The sequence below is a fragment of the Pristiophorus japonicus genome, chromosome 10, assembly GCF_044704955.1.
Source record: "Pristiophorus japonicus isolate sPriJap1 chromosome 10, sPriJap1.hap1, whole genome shotgun sequence".
Lineage (NCBI taxonomy): Eukaryota > Metazoa > Chordata > Chondrichthyes > Pristiophoridae > Pristiophorus > Pristiophorus japonicus.
The window spans coordinates 142,573,042-142,594,904 of record NC_091986.1 but is presented as its reverse complement, the minus strand read 5'-3'; the positions used below and the strand labels follow the sequence as shown (position 1 = coordinate 142,594,904).

Here is a 21,863-nt window from a genome sequence, read left to right as displayed (position 1 = left end):
AGAATTCACGCACAGGCATCTTCCACCCTTTAAAAGTTCAGAAGTTCAGGACCTGGAACATCAGGACCCTCATGGACAACCCCAACAGCAACAGACCGGAACACCGTACTGCTATCATTTCCCGGGAGCTCAGACGTTTCGACGAAGACATCGCCACCTAAGCGAGACCGGATGGGCAGGGGAAACTCAAGGAACAAGGTGGTGGTTATACCTTCTTCTGGAAAGGTAAACCAGAAGAAGAATCTGGCCTCCATGGGGTAGGATTCGCCAATAAAAAAATGAGCTAGTTGGCCGTCTCAGAGGCTCCGTTTGCGGGATAAACAAATGCCTCATGACTCTTTGGCTCACCTAGCCTGGAACCAGTACACTATGGTCATCAGTGATACGCCCCTACACGGGAAGCTACAAATGATATCAAACAGGAATTCTACTCTAGCCTTGAACAATCCCTGTCCTGAGCCCCAATGGGCAACATGCTGATCCTCCTTAAGGAAGTGGCCCGAGAAATAGTGAACATAAGAACATAATAATTAGGAACAGGAGTAGGCCATCTAGCCCCTCGAGCCTGCTCCGCCATTCAATAAGATCAAAAAAAAAAAACCAAAAAAAAAAAGAAAAACACAAAAAAAAAAACCAAAAAAAAAAAGGGGGGAAAAAAAGGGCCTTGAAAATGTCTGGAGTGTCACCCAGGTCGGGTGGCACCGTTTATTGTTTTTATGTTTTCACAGGTGAACTCAAAAGAGTTTCATGCACAAGGACCCCCAGGTCCCTTTGCACCTCAGCATGTTGTAATTTCTCCCCATTCAAATAATATTCCCTTTAACTGTTTTTTTTTCCCCAAGGTGGATGACCTCACACTTTCCGACATTGTATTCCATCTGCCAAACCTTGGCCCATTCGCTTAACCTATCCAAATCTCCTTGCAGCCTCTCTGAGTCCTCCACACAACCCGCTTTCCCACTAATCTTAGTGTCATCTGCAAATGTTGTTGCACTACACTCTGTCCCCTCTTCCAGGTCATCTATATATATTGTAAACAGTTGTGGTCCCAGCACCGATCCCTGTGGCACACCACTAACCACCGATTTCCAACCCGAAAAGGACCCATTTATCCCGACTCTCTGCTTTCTGTTCGCCAGCCAATTCTCTATCCATGCTAATACATTTCCTCTGACGCCGCGTACCTCTATCTTCTGCAGTAACCTTTTGTGTGGCACCTTATTGAATGCCTTTTGGAAATCTAAATACACCACATCCATCGGTACACCTCTATCCACCATACTCATTATATCCTCAAAGAATTCCAGTAAATTAGTTAAACATGATTTCCCCTTCATGAATCCATGCTGCATCTGCTTGATTGCACTATCCCTATCTAGATGTCCCGCTATTTCTTCCTTAATGATAGTTTCAAGCATTTTCCCCACTACAGATGTTAAACTAACCGGCCTATAGTTAACTGCCTTTTGCCTGCCCCCTTTTTTAAACAGAGGCGTTACATTAGCTGCTTTCCAATCCGCTGGTACCTCCCCAAAGTCCAGAGAATTTTGGTAGATTATAACAAATGCATCTGCTATAACTTCCGCCATCTCTTTCAATACCCTGGGATGCATTTCATCAGGACCAGGGGACTTGTCTACCTTGAGTCCCATTAGCCTGTCCAGCACTACCCCCCTAGTGATAATAATTGTCTCAAAGTCCTCCCTTCCCACATTCCTGTGGCCTGCAATTTTTGGCATGGTTTTTGTGTCTTCCACTGTGAAGACTGAAGCAAAATAATTGTTTAAGGTCTCAGCCATTTCCACATTTCCCATTATTAAATCCCCCTTCTCATCTTCTAAGGGACCAACTTTTACTTTGTTCACTCTTTTCCGTTTTATATATCTGTAAAAGCTTTTACGATCTGTTTTTATGTTTTGCGCAAGTTTACTTTGGTAATCTATCTTCCCTTTCTTTATTGCTTTTTTAGTCATTCTTTGCTGTTGCTTAAAATTTTCCCAATCCTCTAGTTTCGCACTAACCTTGGCCACCTTATACGCATTGGTCTTTGATTTGATACTCTCCTTTACTTCCTTGGTTACCCTTCTCTTGCCGCCCTTCTTTTTCACTGGAATATATTTTTGTTGCGCACTATGAAAGAGCTCCTTAAAAGTCCTCCACTGTTCTTCAATTGTGCCACCGTTTAGTCTTTGTTTCCAGTCTACTTTAGCCAACTCTGCCCTCATCCCACTGTAGTTCCCTTTGTTTAAGCATAGTACGCTCGTTTCTGACACAACTTCCTCACCCTCAATCTGTATTACAAATTCAACCATACTTTGATCACTCATTCTGAGAGGATCTTTTACTGGGAGATCGTTTATTTTTCCTGTCTCATTACACAGGACCAGATCTAAGATGGCTTGCTCCGTTGTAGGTTCTGTTACATACTGTTCTAAGAAACAATCCCTATGAATTCGATGAATTCCTCCTCCAGGCTACCCCGTGCGATTTGAATTGACCAATCGATATGTAGGTTAAAATCCCCCATGACTACTGCCGTTCCTTTTTCACAAGCCTCCATTATTCCCTTGATTATTGCCCGCCCCACCGTGAAGTTATTATTTGGGGGCCTATAAACTACGCGGACCAGTGATTTTTTTCCCCTTACTATCTCTAATCTCCACCCACAATGATTCAACATTTTGTTCATTGGAGCCAATATCATCCCTCACAACTGCCCTGATATCATCCTTTATTAGCAGAGCTACCCCACCTCCTTTCCCTTCTTGTCTATCTTTCTGAATCGTCAGATACCCCTGTATGTTTAATTCCCAGTCTTGGCCACCCTGCAACCATGTTTCTGTAATGGTCACCAAATCATAGCCATTTGTAATGTAGTGGATGCATTGGTGATCATTTTCCAGCAGTCTGTCGACTCTGGATCAGTTCCTATGCAGTGGAGGATAGCTAATGTAACACCACTTTTTAAGAAAGGAGAGAGAAAACAGGATATTATAGATTGGTTAGTCTGACATCAGTGGTGAAATAACTGCGCATTTGGAAAGCAGTGACAGGATCGGTCCAAGTCAGCATGGATTTATGAAAGGGAAATCAAGCTTGACAAATCGTCTAGAATTTTTTGAGGATGTAACTAGGAGAGTGGACAGAGGAGAACCAGTGAATGTGGTGGATTTGGATTTTAAAAAGGTTTTTGACAAGGTCCCACACAAGAAATTGGTGTGCAAAATTAATGCACATGGTATTGGGGGTAATGTACTGACGTGGATAGAGAACTGGTTGGCAGACAGGAATCAGAGAGTTGGGATTAACGGGTCCTTTTCAGAATGGCAGGCAGTGACTAGTGGGGTGCCACAGGGCTCAGTGCTGGGACCCCAGCTATTTACAATATACATCAATGATTTAGATGAAGGAATTGAGTGTAATATCTCCAAGTTTGCAGATGACATTAAACTGGGTGGTGGTGTGCGCTGCGAGGAGGATGCTAAGAGGCTGCAGGGTGCCTTGGACAGGTTAGGTGAGTGGGCAAATGCATGGCAGATGCAGTATAATGTGGATAAATGTGAGGTTATCCACTTTGGGGGCAAAAACACAAAGGCAGAATATTATCTGAATGGCAGCAGATTAGGAAAAGGGGAGGTGCAACGAGACCTGGGTGTCATGGTGCATCAGTCGTTGAAAGTTGGCATGTTGGCGGTGAAGAAGGCAAATGGCATGTTGGCTTTCATAGCTCGGGGATTTGAGTATAGGAGCAGGGATGTCTTACTGCAGTTGTACAGGGCCTTGGTAAGGCCTCACCTGGAATATTGTATTCAGTTTTGGTCTCCTAATCTGAGGAAGGACGTTCTTGCTATTGAGGGAGTACAGCGAAGGTTCACCAGACTGATTCCCGGGATGGCAGGACTGACATATGAGGAGAGACTGGATCGACTGGGCCTGTATTCACTAGAGTAGAGAAGAATGAGAGGGGATCTCATAGAAACATATAAAATACTGACGGGACTGGACAGGTTAGATGCAGGAAGAATATTCCCGATGTTGGGGAAGTCCAGAACCAGGGGACACAATCTAAGGATAAGGGGTAAGCCAGTTAGGACCGAGATGAGGAGAAACTTCTTCACTCAGAGTTGTTAACCTGTGGAATTCTCTGCCACAGAGAGTTGTTGATTCCAGTTCGTTGGATATATTCAAGAAGGAGTTAGATATGGCCCATACGGCTAAAGGGATCAAGGGATATGGAGAGAAAGCAGGGAAGGGGTACTGAGGTGATGATCAGCCATGATCTGATTGAATGATGGTGCAGGCTCGAAGGGCCGAATGGCCTACTCCTGCGCCTATTTTCTATGTTTCCTTGGCAACTTCAATGCCGAAGTTGGAAAGAACACAGACCTCTGGGGAGGTGCAATCGACAAAATGCCTTGAACATGGCCCTGTCATAACAAACACCTTGTTCTGTCAGAGAGACAAGTACAAGGCTTCATGGCAACACCCTCGCTCCAAATACTGGCATCTGCTAGACTACGTCATCTTCCGAACAAGGGGCCACAAGGACGTGCACAACACCCGCGCCATGACAGGAGCCGACGACTGCTGGAGGGACCACCGCCTAATACGCTCTGTCGTCTTCATCAATGTAGCCTCAAAACGGCGGCAACAGAAACTATGCTGCAGGAAATGCACGCTGGAGCACTCAAAGACCCTGCTAAGAAAGTTTTATTCAGCCAGCGCCTCACAACTAACCTGACGACGCCCAGTGATCCAGAGATGCAGAGTCTCCAGAGCGACTGGTCTGCCCTCATGGCCTCCATAATCAGCACCTGTGAAGAGACGCTCGGTCACTCAACCAGGAAACACCAAGACTGGTTTGACGAGAACGACCAGGAGATCCAAGAGCTAATGAGCCACAAGCACAAGGCATTCTTGAACTGGAAACAGCAACACAACTCAAGAGCAAGAAAGCAGCTCTACAGACGTCTGAAGGCCGAGATTCAAGAATAAACTCGCAACCTAAAGATCAGATGGTGGGCGGAGAAAGCGCAGGAGATCCAGCAAATAGCCGACTACCATGACGTGCCTGGATTCTTTAGCGCAGTCAAGACAACCTGCAGCCCAAGTACCCAAGGTCCTACCCCACTGCAGTCCAAGAATGGAGAGGTATTCATGAAGGACAGAGAGGCAGTCAATGTCCACTGGAAGGAGCACTTCGAAGATCTCCTTAACCGAGACTCTGTCTTCGACGTGAGTGTCCTCGGCTCCATCCCGCAGCATGCTACCTGCCACCAGCTCGGCAGGAGGTTGAAAAGGACATCCGACAACTGAAGAACAACACGGCCTCAGGCGGCAGTCGGAGAGGCGGGAGTTCCTGGAGGCAGAGGCCTATAAAGGCACAGCGGCAGAGAAGAGGCGGCGGCAGTCGGAGAGATGGGAGTTCATGGAGGCAGAGGCCTATAGCAGGGAGAGAAGGCAAAAAAGTAGAAAGAAATCAAAGGGTGACGTCACAGCCAAGGGAGGTAAGCGATTGGCTGGTGATTAGTGAGTAGATTTTCTTTTTTTTTAATCAGTAACTAACCTTCAGCATTGTTGTTGCCAAATTAAGTTTATCTAAGGGTTAAGTCATGGCAGGACAGATCGGACACGTGTTATGCTCCTCCTGCACTATGTAGGATGTCAGGGACGCTTCCAGTGTCCCTGACGACTACGTGTGCGGGAAGTGTATCCGCCTCCAGCTCCTGATGGACCTCATTGCGGCACTGGAGCTGTGGGTGGATTCAACCTGGAGCATGCACGATGCTGAGAATTACGTGAATAGAGAGTTGGTCTTACTGCAGGAAAAGAGTACAGCTAGATAGTAAATGGGTGACCAATAGGAAGAGCAGTGCAAGGAAGGTAGTGCAGGGGTCCCCTGCGGTCATCCCCCTGCAAAACAGATACACTGTTTTGGGTACTGTTGAGGTGGATGACTCATCAGGGGGGAGCAGCAGCAGCCAAGTTCATGGCACCGTGGGTGGCTCTGCTGCACAGGAGGGCAGGAAAAAGAGTGGGAGAGCAACAGTGATAGGGAACTCTGCAGCCGCAACCGAGACTCCAGGATGGTATGTTGCGTCCCTGGTGCAAGGGTCAAGGATGTTTCGGAGCGAGTGCAGGACATTCTGAAAAGAGAGGGTGAACAGCCAGTTGTCATATTGGTACCAACAATATAGGTAAAAAACGGGATAAGGTCCTACGAGACGAATTTAGGGAGCTAGGAGCAAAGTTAAAAAGTAGGACCTCAAAAGTAGTAATCTCAGGATTGCTACCAGTGCCATGTGCTAGTCAGAGTAGGAATCGCAGGATAGCTCAGCTCAATATGTGACTTGAGGAGTGGCGCAAAAGGGAGGGATTCAAATTCCTGGGACATTGGAACCGGCACTGGGGGAAGTGGGACCAGTACAAACCGGACGGTCTGCATCTGGGTAGGACCGCAACCAATGTTCTAGGGGGAGTGTTTGCTAGCGCTGTTGGGGAGGAGTTAAACTAACATGGCAGGGGGATGGAAACCTATGCAGGGAGACAGAGAGAAATAAAATGGAAGCTGAGGCAAAAGATAGAAAGGAGAATAGTAAATATGGAGGGCAGAGAGACCCAAGGCAAAAACAAAAAGGGCCACATTACAGCAAAATTCTAAAGGGGCAAAGTGTGTTAAAAATACAAGCTTGAAGGCTCTGTGCCTCAATGCGAGGAATATTCGGAATAAGATGGACAAATTAACTGCGCAGACAGCAGTTAACGGATATGATGTAATTGGCATCACGGAGACATGGCTCCAGGGTGACCAAGGCTGGGAATTCAACATCCAGAGGTATTCAACATTTAGGAAGGATAGGCAGAGAGGAAAAGGAGGCGGGGTAGCATTGCTGGTTAAAGAGGAAATTAATGCAATAGTAAGGAGGGACATTAGCCTGGATGATGTGGAATCGGTGTGGGTGGAGCTACAGAATTCCAAAGGGCAGAAAACGCTAGTGGGAGTTGTGTACAGACCACCAAACAGTAGTAGTGAGGTTGGGGACAGCATCAAACAAGAAATAAGGGATGTGTGCAATAAAGGTACAGCAGTTATCATGGGCGACTGTAATCTACATATTGATTGGGCAAACCAAACTGGTAGCAATGTGGTGGAGGAAGATTTCCTGGAGTGTATTAGGGATGGTTTTCGAGACCAATATTTCGAGGAACCAACTAGAGAGCTGGCCATCCCAGAATGGGTGATGTATCATGAGAAGGGACTAATTAGCAATCTTGCTGTGCGAGGCCAGAGTGACCATAACATGGTAGAATTCTTTATTAAGATGGAGAGTGACACAGTTAATTCGGAAACTAGGGTCCTGAACTTAAGGAAAGGTAACTTCGACGGTATGAGGCGTGAATTGGCTAGAATAGACTGGCAAAGGATACTTAAAGGGCTGACGGTGGATAAGCAATGGCAAACATTTAAAGATCACATGGATGAACTTCACCAATTGTACATCCCTGTCTGGAATAAAAATAAAACAGGGAAAGTGGCTTAACCATAGCTTACAAGGGAAATTAAGGAAAGTGTTAAAGCCAAGGAAGAGACATATAAATTGGCTAGAAAAAGCAACAAACCCGAGTACTGGAAGAAATTTAGAATTCAGCAGAGGAGGACTAAGGGTTTAATTAAGATGGGGAAAATAGAGTACGAGAGGAAGCTTGCAGGGAATATAAAAATTGACTGCAAAAGCTTTGATAAATATGTGAAGAGAAAAAGATTAGTGAAGACAAACGTATGTCCCTTGAAGTCGGATTCAGGTGAATTTATAATGAGGAACAAAGAAATGGTAGACCAACTGAACAAATATTCGGTTCTGTCTTTACGAAGAAAGACACAAATAACCTTCCAAATGTACTAGGGGACAGTGAGTCTAGTGAGAAGGAGGAACTGAAGGATATCCTTATTAGGCGGGAAATTGTGTTACGGAAATTGATGGGATTGAAGGCCGATAAATCCCCGGGGCCTGATAGTCTGCATCCCAGAGTACTTAAGGGAGTGGCCCTAGAAATAGTGGATGCATTGGTGATCATTTTCCAACAGTCTATCGACTCTGGATCAGTTCCTATGGACTGGAGGGTAGGTAATGTAACACCACTTTTTAAAAAAGGAGGGAGAGAAAACGGATAATTATACACCAGTTAGCCTGACATCAGTAGTGGGGAAAATGTTGGAATCAATCATTAAGGATGAAATAGCAGTGCATTTGGAAAGCAGTGACAGGATCGGACCAAGTCAGCATGGATTTACAAAAGGGAAATCATGCTTGACGAATCTTCTAGAATTTTTTGAGGATGTAACTAGCAGAGTGGACAAGGGAGAACCAGTGGATGTGGTGTATTTGGAATTTCAAAAGACTTTTGACAAGGTCCCACACAAGAGATTGGTGTGCAAAATAAAAGCGCATGGTATTGGGGGTAATGTGATAGAGAACTGGTTGGCAAACAGGAAGCAGAGAGTCGGGATAAACGGGCCCTTTTCAGAATGGCAGGCAGTGACTAGTGGAGTGCCACAGGGCTCAGTGCTGGGACTCCAGCTCTTTACAATATACATTAACGATTTAGATGAAGGAATTGAGTGTAACATCTTCAAGTTTGCAGATGACACTAAACTGGGTGGCAGTGTGAGCTGTGAGGAGGATGCTAAGAGGCTGCAGGGTGGCTTGGACAGGTTAGGTGAGTGGGCAAATGCATGGCAGATGCAGTATAATGTGGATAAATGTGAGGTTATCCACTTTGGGGGCAAAACACAAAAGCAGAATATTATCTGAATGGCGGCAGATTAGGAAAAGGGGAGGTGCAACGAGACCTGGATGTTATGGTTCATTAGTCACTGAAAGTTGGCATGCAAGTACAGCAGGCGGTAAAGAAGGCAAATGGTATGTTGGCTTTCATAGCTAGGGGATTTGAGTATAGGAGCAGGGAGGTCTTACTGCAGTTGTACAGGGCCTTAGTGAGGCCTCGCCTGGAATATTGTGTTCAGTTTTGGTCTCCTAATCTGAGGAAGGACGTTCTTGCTATTGAGGGAGTGCAGCGAAGGTTCACCAGACTAATTCCACGGAAGGCTGGACTGTCATATGAGGAAAGAGTGGAGCAACTGGGCCTTTATTCACTGGAGTTTAGAAGGATGAGAGGGGATCTCATAGAAAAGTATAAGATTCTGACTGGATTGGACAGGTTACATGCGGGAAGAATGTTCCCGATGTTGGGGAACAAAATGTTGAATCATTGTGGGTGGAGATTAGAGATAGTCAGGGGAAAAAGTCACTGGTGGGCGTAGTTTATAGGCCCCCAAATAATAACTTCATGGTAGGGCAGGCAATAATCAAGGGAATAATGGAGGCAAGTGAAAAAGGAACAGCAGTAGTCATGGGGGATTTTAACCTACATATCGATTGGTCAAATCAAATCGCACGGGGTAGCCTGGAGGAGGAATTCATCGAATGCATACGGGATTGTTTCTTCGAACAGTATATTACAGAACCTACAAGGGAGCAAGCCATCTTAGATCTGGTCCTGTGTGATGAGTCAGGAAAAATAAACGATCTCCGAGTAAAAGATCCTCTCGGATTGAGTGATCAAAGTATGGTTGAATTTGTAATACAGATTGAGGGTGAGGAAGTTGTGTCAGAAATGAGCATACTATGATTAAACAAAGGGGACTACAGTGGGATGAGGGCAGAGTTGGCTAAAGTAAACTGGAAACACAGACTAAACGGTGGCACAATTGAGGAAGAGTGGAGGACTTTTAAGGAGTTCTTTCATAGTGCGCAACAAAAATATATTCCAGTGAAAAAGAAGGGCGATAAGAGAAGGGATAACCAGCCATGGATAACCAAGGAAATAAAGGAGAGTATCAAATTAAAGACCAATGCATATAAGGTGGCCAAGGTTAGTGGGAAACTAGAATATTGGGAAAATTTTAAACAACAGCAAAGAATGACTAAAAAAGCAATAAAGAAAGGAAAGATAGATTACGAAGGTAAACTTGCGCAATACATAAAAACAGATAGTAAAAGCTTTTACAGATATATAAAACGGAAAAGAGTGACTAAAGTAAATGTTGGTCCCTTAGAAGATGAGAAGGGGGATTTAATAATGGGAAATGTGGAAATGGCTGAGACCGTAAACAATTATTTTGCTTCTGTCTTCACAGTGGAAGATACAAAAACCATGCCAAAAATTGCTGGTCACAGGAATGTAGGAAGGGAGGACCTTGAGACAATCACTATCACTAGGGGGGTAGTGCTGGACAGGCTAATGGGACTCAAGGTAGACAAGTCCCCTGATCCTGATGAATTGCATCCCAGGGTATTAAAAGAGATGGCGGAAGTTATAGCAGATGCATTCGTTATAATCTTTGGGGAGGTACCAGCGGATTGGAAAGCAGCTAATGTAATGCCTCTGTTTAAAAAAGGGGGCAGACAAAAGGCAGGTAACTATAGGCCGGTTAGTTTAACATCTGTAATGGGGAAAATGCTTGAAACTATCATTAAGGAAGAAATAGGGGACATCTAGATAGGAATAGTGCAATCAAGCAAACGCAGCATGGATTCATGAAGGGGAAATCATGTTTAACTAATTTACTGGAATTCTTTGAGGATATAACGAGCATGGTGGATAGAGGTGTACCGATGGATGTGTGTATTTAGATTTCCAAAAGGAATTCGATAAGGTGCCACACAAAAGGTTACTGTCGAAGATAGAGGTACGCGGAGTCAGAGGAAATGTATCAGCATGGATAGAGAATTGGCTGGCGAACAGAAAGCAGAGAGTCGGGATAAATGGGTCCTTTTCGGGTTGGAAATCGGTGGTTAGTGGTGTGCCACAGGGATCGGTGCTGGGACCACAACTGTTTACAATATACATAGATGACCTGGAAGAGGGGACAGAGTGTAGTGTAACAAAATTTGCAGATGACACTAAGATTAGTGGGAAAGCGGGTTGTGTAGAGCACACAAAAAGGTTGCAAAGAGATTTGGATAGGTTAAGCGAATGGGCTAAGGTTTGGCAGATGGAATACAATGTCGGAAAGTGTGAGGTCTTCCACCTTGGGAAAAAAAAACAGTAAAAGGGAATATTATTTGAATGGGGAGAAATTACAACCTGCTGAGGTGCAGAGGGACCTGGGGGTCCTTGTGCATGAATCCCAAAAAGTTAGTTTGCAGGTGCAGCAGGTAATCAGGAAGGCGAATGGAATGTTGGCCTTCATTGCGAGAGGGATGGAGTACAAAAGCAGGGAGGACCTGCTGCAACTGTATAGGGTATTGGTGAGGCTGCACCTGGAGTACTGCGTGCAGTTTTGATCACCTTACTTAAGGAAGAATATACTAGCTTTGGAGGGGGTACAGAGACGATTCACTAGGCTGATTCCGGAGATGAGGGGGTTACCTTATGATGATAGATTGAGTAGACTGGGTCTTTACTTGTTGGAGTTCAGAAGGATGAGGGGTGATCTTATAGAAACATTTAAAATAATGAAAGGGATAGACAAGATAGAGGCAGAGAGGTTGTTTCCACTGGTAGGGGAGACTAGAACGAGGGGGCACATCCTCAAAATATGGGGGATCCAATTTAATACCGAGTTGAGAAGGAATTTCTTCTCCCAGAGGGTTGTGAATCTGTGGAATTCTCTGCCCAAGCAAGCAGTTGATGCTAGCTCATTGAATGTATTCAAGTCACAGATTGATAGATTTTTAACCAATAAGGGAATTAAGGGTTACGGGGAGCGGGCGGGTAAGTGGAGCTGAGTCCACGGCCAGATCAGCCATGATCTTGTTGAGTGGCGGAGCAGGCTCGAGAGGTCTAAGGATAAGGGGTAAGCCATTTTGGACTGAGATGAGGAGAAACTGCTTCACTCAGAGTTGTTAACCTGTGGAATTCCCTGCCGCAGAGAGTTGTTGATGCCAGTTCATTGGATCTATTCAAGAGGGAGTTATATATGGTCCTTACGGCTAAGGGGATCAAGGGGTATGGAGAGAAAGCAGGAAAGGGGTACTGAGGGAATGATCAGCCATGATATTATTGAATGGCGGTGCAGGCTCGAAGGGCCGAATGGCCTACTCCTGCACCTATTTTCTATGTTTCTATTGAATCACCGCAGAAGCACAAAAGCATGACGGAGAAACACTATTGGTGCGAATACATAAACTCATTTCTCTTATTTGGAAGGAGGATAGCATGCCAGTGTATCCCCAGAGACACCGTAATCGTGACCATCTTCAAGAAAGGTGAGAAGTCAGATTGCGATAATTACAGAGGAGATTCCCTGCCGTCTGCAAGAAACCTCCTCAATCGCCTTTTCCCTGTGGCTGAAGAGCTCCTCTCTGAATCGCAATGCGGATTCCGCCCACTAAGGGGCACAATGGACATGATTTTCACAGTGTGTCAAATTCAAGAGAAGTGCAGGGAATAACACCAACCTCTGTACAAGGCTTTCTTTGACCTCACAAAGACCTTTGACACTGTCAACCGTGAGGGACTATGGAGTGTCCTCCTCAAATTCGGCTGCCCTCAAAAGTTTGTCACCATCCTCCACGATGGCATGCAAGCTGTGATCCTAACCAATGGATCTACCACAGACCTAATTCACGTACAGACCGTGGTCAAGCAAGACGGGTTCATCACACTAACGCTCCTCTCGATCTTCCTTGTTACAATGCTGCATCTCACCCTCAGCAAACTCCCCGCTGGAGTGGAGCTAATCTACAGAACAAACGAGAAACAGTTCAATCTCCATCGCCTCCAGTCCAGATTCAAGGTCGTCCCATCCTCTGTCATTCAATTACAGTATGCAGATGACGCTTGTGTCTGCACACACTCAGAGGCCGAGCATCAAACCATCGTCAACACCTTCACCGAAGCATACGAGAGCATGGGTTTTACACTAAACATCCGTAAGACAAAGGCCTCTACCAACCTGCCCCCCGCCACACAGCACTGCCCCCCCCCCCCCCCGATTATCAAAATCTACAACGAGGCCTTGGACAACGTGGACCATTTTCTGTACCTCGGGAGCCGAGCATAGTCAACAAGGGCAGACGTCGGTGGCGAAGTCCAACACCGCCTTCAGTGTGCAAGCGCAGCTTTCGGTGGTGTAAGGGATAAATTGTAAGAGTTGCAAATAGGTGGTCAGAATTTTATGCTGAAGGTAGTGAACTTATCAGTATTCGGAGAGTCTGGATAATTGCCTATGCATGTAACACTTGTTTATGTTGGTACAGCATTAAGCTGAATCCGTAACCTCTGTAATACTTAAACAGCAAAATCAGCAGTTGTTGATCAGAAGTCTCTGAGCAAGAGATAAGGAAGCCAGTTTAGGCGTCGATTATACTGTGGCAAATTGCAAGTCATGGAATAGCACCATAGAAGATGGGCAATTGCATATACCACTCAGAGACAGTTTGATAAGAGTCGACAAATCAATGTAACTTCGCTGATAGGATTAGACCTATCGAGGATTTTGTAGGAGGGTGCTCCTCTCCAAAACCTGTAGAAATTGTACTTGAACCCTCTTGTATTTCGGAGGTTGCACGACTGAGCCTTCCCGTACATTGCTCGTAATAAAACCAGTAAATCTGAGGTTTTGTTTGTTTACTTCCGTGGTCGTTATACAGTGGGAAGCTGGGTGAGGTGTTGATGAACGAGATCAGTTAGTCCACCTTGAAGGAGAGAAGCCTCCTTTTTACCCCAACAGGTGACCTGAGAAGAGAGTATTTGAAGACGAGGACCTCAAACCCGGCACCAAGCTCATGGTCCACAGAGCAGTGGTGATACACTCCCTCCTATATGCTTCAGAGACATGGACTATATACAGCAGGCACCTCAAAGCAGTGCAGAAGTGCCACCAATGCTGCCTCCACAAGATCCTGCAAATCCATTGGCAGGATAGGCGCACCATCATCAGTGTATTCGCTCAGGCCAACATCCCCAGCATCGAAGGATTGACCACGCTCGATCAGCTCCAATGGACGGGCCACATCCTCCGCATGCCTGATACAAAACTCCCAAAACAATGGCTCTATTCGGAGCTCCGATACAGCAAGCGAGCCCTAGGTGGGCAGAGGAAATGCTTCAAGAACACCCTTAAAGGCTCCTTGAAAAAGTACAACATCCCCACCGACACCTGGGAATCCCTGGCCCAAGACCGCCCTAAGTGGAGGAGAAGCATCCGGGAAGGCGCCGAACACTGAGTCTCTTCGTCGGGAGCAAGCAGAAACCAAGCGCAAACAGCGGTAAGAGCACACGGCAACCCAAGCACCCCACCCACCCGTCCCTTCAATCACCGTCTGCCCCACCTGTGACAGAGACTGTAGGTCCTGCAAAGAACTCATCAGTCACCCAAGAACTCATTTTAGTGTGGAAGCAAATCATCCTCGACTCGGAGGGATTGCCTAAGACGAAGCTGATTAAAGGACTTAACAATCTGTGTGAATTTGTTGTCTATATATATGATCTTCCAGTAATGGGGCAGAGCTTACTTACCTTGACAGATGATTTAGTTCTGGGTAACAACTTAGGTCAAATTGATTAAATTAACTAATTTAGCTCATTTGGCAGTCTAGATGGGACTGAGCATTTTCACATTATTTTTGAAAAAAAGAGGAACTGTAACGAACGGAGTATACTTGCTCAACTGGTTTAAAACTTATTTATTTCCTGGAAACTGCATTGGGAATGGAAATTCTATCGCCATCTACTGTTACCACGTATAACACAGATTACTCTGTGAGCAAAGAAAGCTGCAACAGCCGAGAAACATAGAAACATAGAAAATAGGTGCAGGAGTAGGCCATTCGGCCCTTCGAGCCTGCACCACCATTCAATGAGTTCATGGCTGAACATGCAACTTCAGTACCCCATTCCTGCTTTCTCACCATATCCCTTGATTCCCCCAGTAGTAAGGACTACATCTAACTCCTTTTTGAATATATTTAGTGAATTGGCCTCAACAACTTTCTGTGGTAGAGAATTCCACAGGTTCACCACTCTCTGGGTGAAGAAATTCTTCCTCATCTCGGGCCTAAATGGCTTACCCCTTATCCTTAGACTGTGTCCCCTGGTTCTGGACTTCCCCAACATTGGGAACATTCTTCCTGCATATAACCTGTCTAACCCCGTCAGAATTTTAAACGTTTCTATGAGGTCCCCTCTCATTCTTCTGAACTCCAGTGAATACAAGCCCAGTTGATCCAGTCTTTCTTGATAGGTCAGTCCCGCCATCCCGGGAATCAGTCTGGTGAACCTTCGCTGCACTCCCTCAATAGCAAGAATGTCCTTCCTCAGGTTAGGAGACCAAAACTGTACACAATACTCCAGGTGTGGCCTCACCAAGGCCCTGTACAACTGTAGCAACACCTCCCTGCCCCTGTACTCAAATCCCCTCGCTATGAAGGCCAACATGCCATTTGCTTTCTTAACCGCCTGCTGTACCTGCATGCCAACCTTCAATGACTGATGTACCATGACACCCAGGTCTCTTTGCACCTCCCCTTTTCCTAATCTGTCACCATTCAGATAATAGTCTGTCTCTCTGTTTTTACCACCAAAGTGGATAACCTCACATTTATCCACATTATACTTCATCTGCCATGCATTTGCCCACTCACCTAACCTATCCAAGTCGCTCTGCAGCCTCATAGCATCCTCCTCGCAGCTCACACTGCCACCCAACTTAGTGTCATCCGCAAATTTGGAGATACTACATTTAATCCCCTCGTCTAAATCATTAATGTACAATGTAAACAGCTGGGGCCCCAGCACAGAACCTTGCGGTACCCCACTAGTCACTGCCTGCCATTCTGAAAAGTACCCATTTACTCCTACTCTTTGCTTCCTGTCTGACTACCAGTTCTCAATCCATGTCAGCACACTACCCCCAATCCCATGTGCTTTAACTTTGCACATTAATCTCTTGTGTGGGACCTTGTCGAAAGCCTTCTGAAAATCCAAATATACCACATCAACTGATTCTCCCTTGTCCACCCTACTGGAAACATCCTCAAAAAATTCCAGAAGATTTGTCAAGCATGATTTCCCTTTCACAAATCCATGCTGACTTGGACCTATCATATCACCTCTTTCCAAATGCACTGCTATGACATCCTTAATAATTGATTCCATCATTTTACCCACGACCGATGTCAGGCTGACCGGTCTATAATTCCCTGTTTTCTCTCTCCCTCCTTTTTTAAAAAGTGGGGTTACATTGGCTACCCTCCACTCCATAGGAACTGATCCAGAGTCAATGGAATGTTGGAAAATGACTGTCAATGCATCCGCTATTTCCAAGGCCACCTCCTTAAGTACTCTGGGATGCAGTCCATCAGGCCCTGGGGATTTATCGGCCTTCAATCCCATCAATTTCCCCAACACAATTTCCCGACTAATAAGGATTTCCTTCAGTTCCTCCTCCTTACTAGACCCTCCGACCCCTTTTATATCCGGAAGGTTGTTTGTGTCCTCCTCAGTGAATACCGAACCAAAGTACTTGTTCAATTGGTCCGCCATTTCTTTGTTCCCCGTTGACTTCCCCTGATTCTGACTGCAGGGGACCTACGTTTGTCTTTACTAACCTTTTTCTCTTTACATATCTATAGAAACTTTTGCAATCCGCCTTAATGTTCCCTGCAAGCTTCTTCTCATACTCCATTTTCTCTGCCCTAATCAAACCCTTTGTCCTCCTCTGCTGAGTTCTAAATTTCTCCCAGTCCCCGGGTTCGCTGCTATTTCTGGCCAATTTGTATGCCACTTCCTTGGCTTTAATACTATCCCTGATTTCGCTTGATAGCCACGGTTGAGCCACCTTCCCTTTTTTATTTTTATGCCAGACAGGAATGTACAATTGTTGTAGTTCATCCATGCGGTCTCTAAATGTCTGCCATTGCCCATCCACAGTCAACCCCTTAAGTATCATTCGCCAATCTATCCCAGCCAATTCACGCCTCATACCTTCAAAGTTACCCTTCTTTAAGTTCTGGACCATGGTCTCTGAATTAACTGTTTCATTCTCCATCCTAATGCAGAATTCCACCATATTATGGTCACTCTTCCCCAAGGGGCCTCGCACAATGAGATTGCTAATTAATCCTCTCTCATTACACAACACCCAGTCTAAGATGGCCTCCCCCCTAGTTGGTTCCTCGACATATTGGTCTAGAAAACCATCCCTTATGCACTCCAGGAAATCCTCCTCCACTGTATTGCTTCCAGTTTGGTTAGCCCAATCTATGTGCATATTAAAGTCACCCATTATAACTGCTGCACCTTTATTGCATGCACCCCTAATTTCCTGTTTGATGCCCTCCCCAACATCACTACTACTGTTTGGAGGTCTGTACACAACTCCCACTAACGTTTTTTGCCCTTTGGTGGTCTGCAGCTCTACCCATATAGATTCCACATCATCCAAGCTGATGTCTTTCCTAACTATTGCATTAATCTCCTCTTTAACCAGCAATGCTACCCCACCTCCTTTTCCTTTTATTCTATCCTTCCTGAATGTTGAATACCCCTGGATGTTGAGTTCCCAGCCCTGATCATCCTGGAGCCATGTCTCTGTAATCCCAATCACATCATATTTGTTAACATCTATTTGCACAGTTAATTCATCCACCTTATTGCGGATACTCCTTGCATTAAGACACAAAGCCTTCAGGCTTGTTTTTTTAACACCCTTTGTCCTTTTAGAATTTTGCTGTACAGTGGCCCTTTTTGTTCTTTGCCTTAGGTTTCTCTGCCCTCCACTTTTCCTCCTCTCCTTTCTGTCTTTTGCTTTTGTCTCCTTTTTGTTTCCCTCTGTCTCCCTGCATTGGTTCCCATCCCCCTGCCATATTAGTTTAACTCCTCCCCAACAGCACTAGCAAACACTCCCCCTAGGACATTGGTTCCGGTCCTGCCCAGGTGCAGACCATCCGGTTTGTACTGGTCCCACCTCCCATAGAACCGGTTCCAATGCCCCAGGAATTTGAATCCCTCCCTGCTGCACCACTGCTCAAGCCATGTATTCATCTGCGCTATCCTGCGATTCCTACTCTGACTAGCACATGGCACTGGTAGCAATCCCGAGATTATTACTTTTGAGGTCCTACTTTTTAATTTAGCTCCTAGCTCCTTAAATTCGTTTCGTAGGACCTCATCCCTTTTTTTACCTATGTCGTTGGTACCAATGTGCACCACGACAACTGGCTGTTCTCCCTCCCTTTTTAGAATGTCCTGCACCCGCTCCGAGACATCCTTGACCCTTGCACCAGGGAGGCAACATCCCATCCTGGAGTCTCGGTTGCGGCCGCAGAAACGCCTATCTATTCCCCTCACCATTGAATCCCCTATCACTATTGCTCTCCCACTCTTTTTCCTGCCCTCCTGTGCAACAGAGCCAGCCACGGTGCCATGAACTTGGCTGCTGCTGCCCTCCCCTGATGAGTCACCCCCCCCAACAGTATTCAAAGCAGTGTATCTGTTTTGCAGGGGGATGACCACAGGGGAACCCTGCACTACCTTCCTTGCACTGCTCTTCCTGATGGTCTTCCATTCCCTATCTGGCTGTGGACCCTTCTCCTGCGGTAAGACCAACTCGCTACATGTGCTACTCACGTCATTCTCAGCATCGTGGATGCTCCAGAGTGAATCCACCCTCAGCTCCAACTCCGCAACGCGGTCCGTCAGGAGCTGGAGGTGGATACAGTTCTCACACACGTAGTCGTCAGGGACGCCGGAAGTGTCCCTGAGTTCCCACATGGTACAGGAGGAGCATAACACACAATGGCATATAAGAAATATGTTATTTAAATTGATTCAATTACTGAGGGGATTTATTGTATACAAATTTTTGAGTATTGAGTATATGTGGTACTCTCACTGTGCATATGGGCACTAATCACTGTTTTCTGTTAGGAAGCAGTTTCTTGATGATGAGAATTGGATTTCCGAATTGTCAAATCTAAAGTACAAGATAGATGCAGAAGGATTAAATAAAATTGCAAAAAGAATCAATATTTCTAAATATTGTTGATAATTGCATCAAAATGACTGAACACAGCTGTTCAAATCTGAAAATCCTATAATTCTGTCGAACTATCAGAGAAAATGTTCACAATACAACAAAATAGCTGGGAGCACCTTAAAGCTTGACAAATGGATAAAGGAATAAACATTATTAAAATTATAAAGTTGCCATGCCTATCAAATTTTGATCCTTTCATACCTACCTCATATAGCTAAATTGCATTTAAACACGGAGTTTATTGTTTTGCTGATTGACTGAAAGTTTATGGTGTCTGAAATGGTGACTGTGCCAAGGTTCAAATAGGAGATGGCCACATCCTTATTCATCACAGTCAATTCAAGCCCTGCACAGCTACAGCTAGAACATGTAAATACGCTCAGCAATTCTTTACTGTAAACAACACAAAATGTTATGATTTGGGCCTTTTTCTGTCAAAGTATGTACTTTCTACACCTGGTACCCTGTATCTATTTTCCGGATGATAACATAGTTGGAATTACAAATGGTAACACTACGCAAATAGATTTAAACATCATTCATAATTAAAATATTCAATATATTTTGTTAAAACTTAAAAGTTTGTATTTTATTTCCTTTTGCAAACACTAGCTTTACTAACATCTGGCCACAACTCAAAAAAACTGTCCACTTTAGCAAATAAAAATTCACTTTAATTAACTAATAAATTCATAAGGAGGGAGTTTCATCGTCAAAAAACTTTTTGAACATTGGTTATATTTTTATTAACTTTAACATCTAAGGGCCAATTTTGGAATTTTGGCTAAGAAGCCCCTGAAGCATGTGAACGGCAGCGAGTTGGACTCATGAATACCATTTAAAAAAGCTCCCTGTACCATAGGGAGTGTAATTATGTGTGAGCAATGGGTGCCCACAATTAGATTTTAAGGAATCTGGTATGCCAGACCATCTAGCAGTACCTGTAGCAGGTAAATGTTCTCAAATTCCACGTCACACAAAGTGCTAGGTTGCAACCTATTCCACATTTACTGCTCGTCCATGCCAAGCTCTGAAGCAACTTTATAGCTGTCACACATATTTATACCTCAGCATACAGTTAAGATGAGACATACAGTTGAAAATCTTGCCACATTCGCATATGTTAGATCTCTTAATTTCCAATGAAATACAAACTCCGATGGTAGTTTTAACTTTTTAATCTTGGCAGAGAGCAACAAACTGCTTGGCTTCAAGCCAGGTCTTTGTTCTTACTGAGACACATGGTCAAAATGGCTGTATTTTATACCTGGATCAATTTACAGAAAAGAATTCGCCTTCTTTGACCTTATTGGCTCAATTAAAAGTCTTTTAACGTTTTATTGGCTCGCTACCCAAGGTCCGAAAATGTCAAGTTGATTGATGAGTTAATGCAACATGCCGAACTGCATGTAGCAGCCTTGACTTGGGGGTCTGTGAATTTTCACAGTCTGTCTAAATGAGTCTGTTTGAATTCTCTATCAGCATACAATTGAAAATCTTGCCACATTCGCATCTTGCAACAGCTACACGCATTAAATCTCTATCAGAACCTAGCGTGTGGGGCATGGTCACTTTCTAATTTACAGATAGACCACATGTCTGTCACTGTCCCATGTGCTGCTTCAATTTACAGCATCTCATTACTAATCTTTGGCTTGTACCACAAAATGGTACAAAATTAAACGAGCAGGTTCCAACTAGAGAAAGATTCATGAATCACAGTCAACTCCTTTGTCGGAGGCCTCCATGGACATCATGGTGTACTATTAGAAATTAGGGGTACCTGAAGATGTGTATGGTTATGTGAATGAAACTGTGACGTGAATGAAACTGTGATGGAAATAATACTGTGTTAAAAAATTGTATTAGCTCTCGAGACAAGTAAGAGGTTAAAAGTTAAGTTTTACTTTGAAAATTAGTACGAGAGTCTCTAGCCTTGGGAGGACAGGGCCAGATGAGATAAGAGGAAGCCAGTCCTCAGCAAGCTGCAAGGCCTTGATTGGTCAATGACAGAAAGCATGTGTAATGATTGTGAGAAGACCCCTGACAGATGGGAGATAACAGGAGGGTTGGTCTTTCTTCCATGGCTTAAACAAAGAACTCGACATGCCATTGGGCAACTTGTTTTAAGGTTAAATGGTCCTGTCCATATTCGACCCCAGGCCCAGCCCTAGAAAGCGAATAAAAGGAAGACTTAAAGAGCCCGTAACACACACGGTGGAGTAAAGAGCTTCTAAGAATGGATCAATGGTCTAACACACTTCTGAGAGTGGAAACATGCTGTCCTCTCGGTACGGGAGAGTTTGAGAGTTCGGGAGGTCCGAGAGTTCGGGAGGTCCGAGGGTTCGGGAGGTCAGGAGTCCAAGGAGCAGGAGGGCCAGAGGATAGGTGAGCAGTTCACTTCTGACGAGGATCTCACAGCTCTCGTCCGGACAGGTAAGTGGTTCGCTGTTTGATTGATAAGTATCTCTCTTTTTCTCTTAATTCGATTTTAAATTCGATAAGTTTAATTAGAGGGATGGCAGGGCAGCTCATTCCCGTGGACTGCACATCGTGCGGCATATTTCCTGGACGCTTCGCATGACCTAGACAACCATATGTGCAGGAGATGTCTCCAGCTTCAACTACTTGAGCGGCGGTTGGAGTCAATCCGTGAGGCTGAGAGCTACGTGGATGGCATGTTTCAGGAGGTGGTCACCCCGCAGTTTAAAAGCATGCAGATAGAGGGGAAGTGGATGAACACCAGATGGAGGAAGAATGCTAGGCAGGTAGTGCAGGAGTCTCCCCATGAGTCCACCTTGCTTTCAAACCAATATTC

The 21,863-nt window shown here is 45.0% G+C and overlaps 1 protein-coding gene across 3 annotated transcripts in view; it reads right to left on the bottom strand.

The window, feature by feature from the left end:
• dync2h1 (dynein cytoplasmic 2 heavy chain 1) overlaps window positions 1-21,863 on the bottom strand; it is a 994,370-nt gene that overhangs the window by 505,279 nt on the left and 467,228 nt on the right. The gene's annotated exons all lie outside the window — the stretch shown is intronic.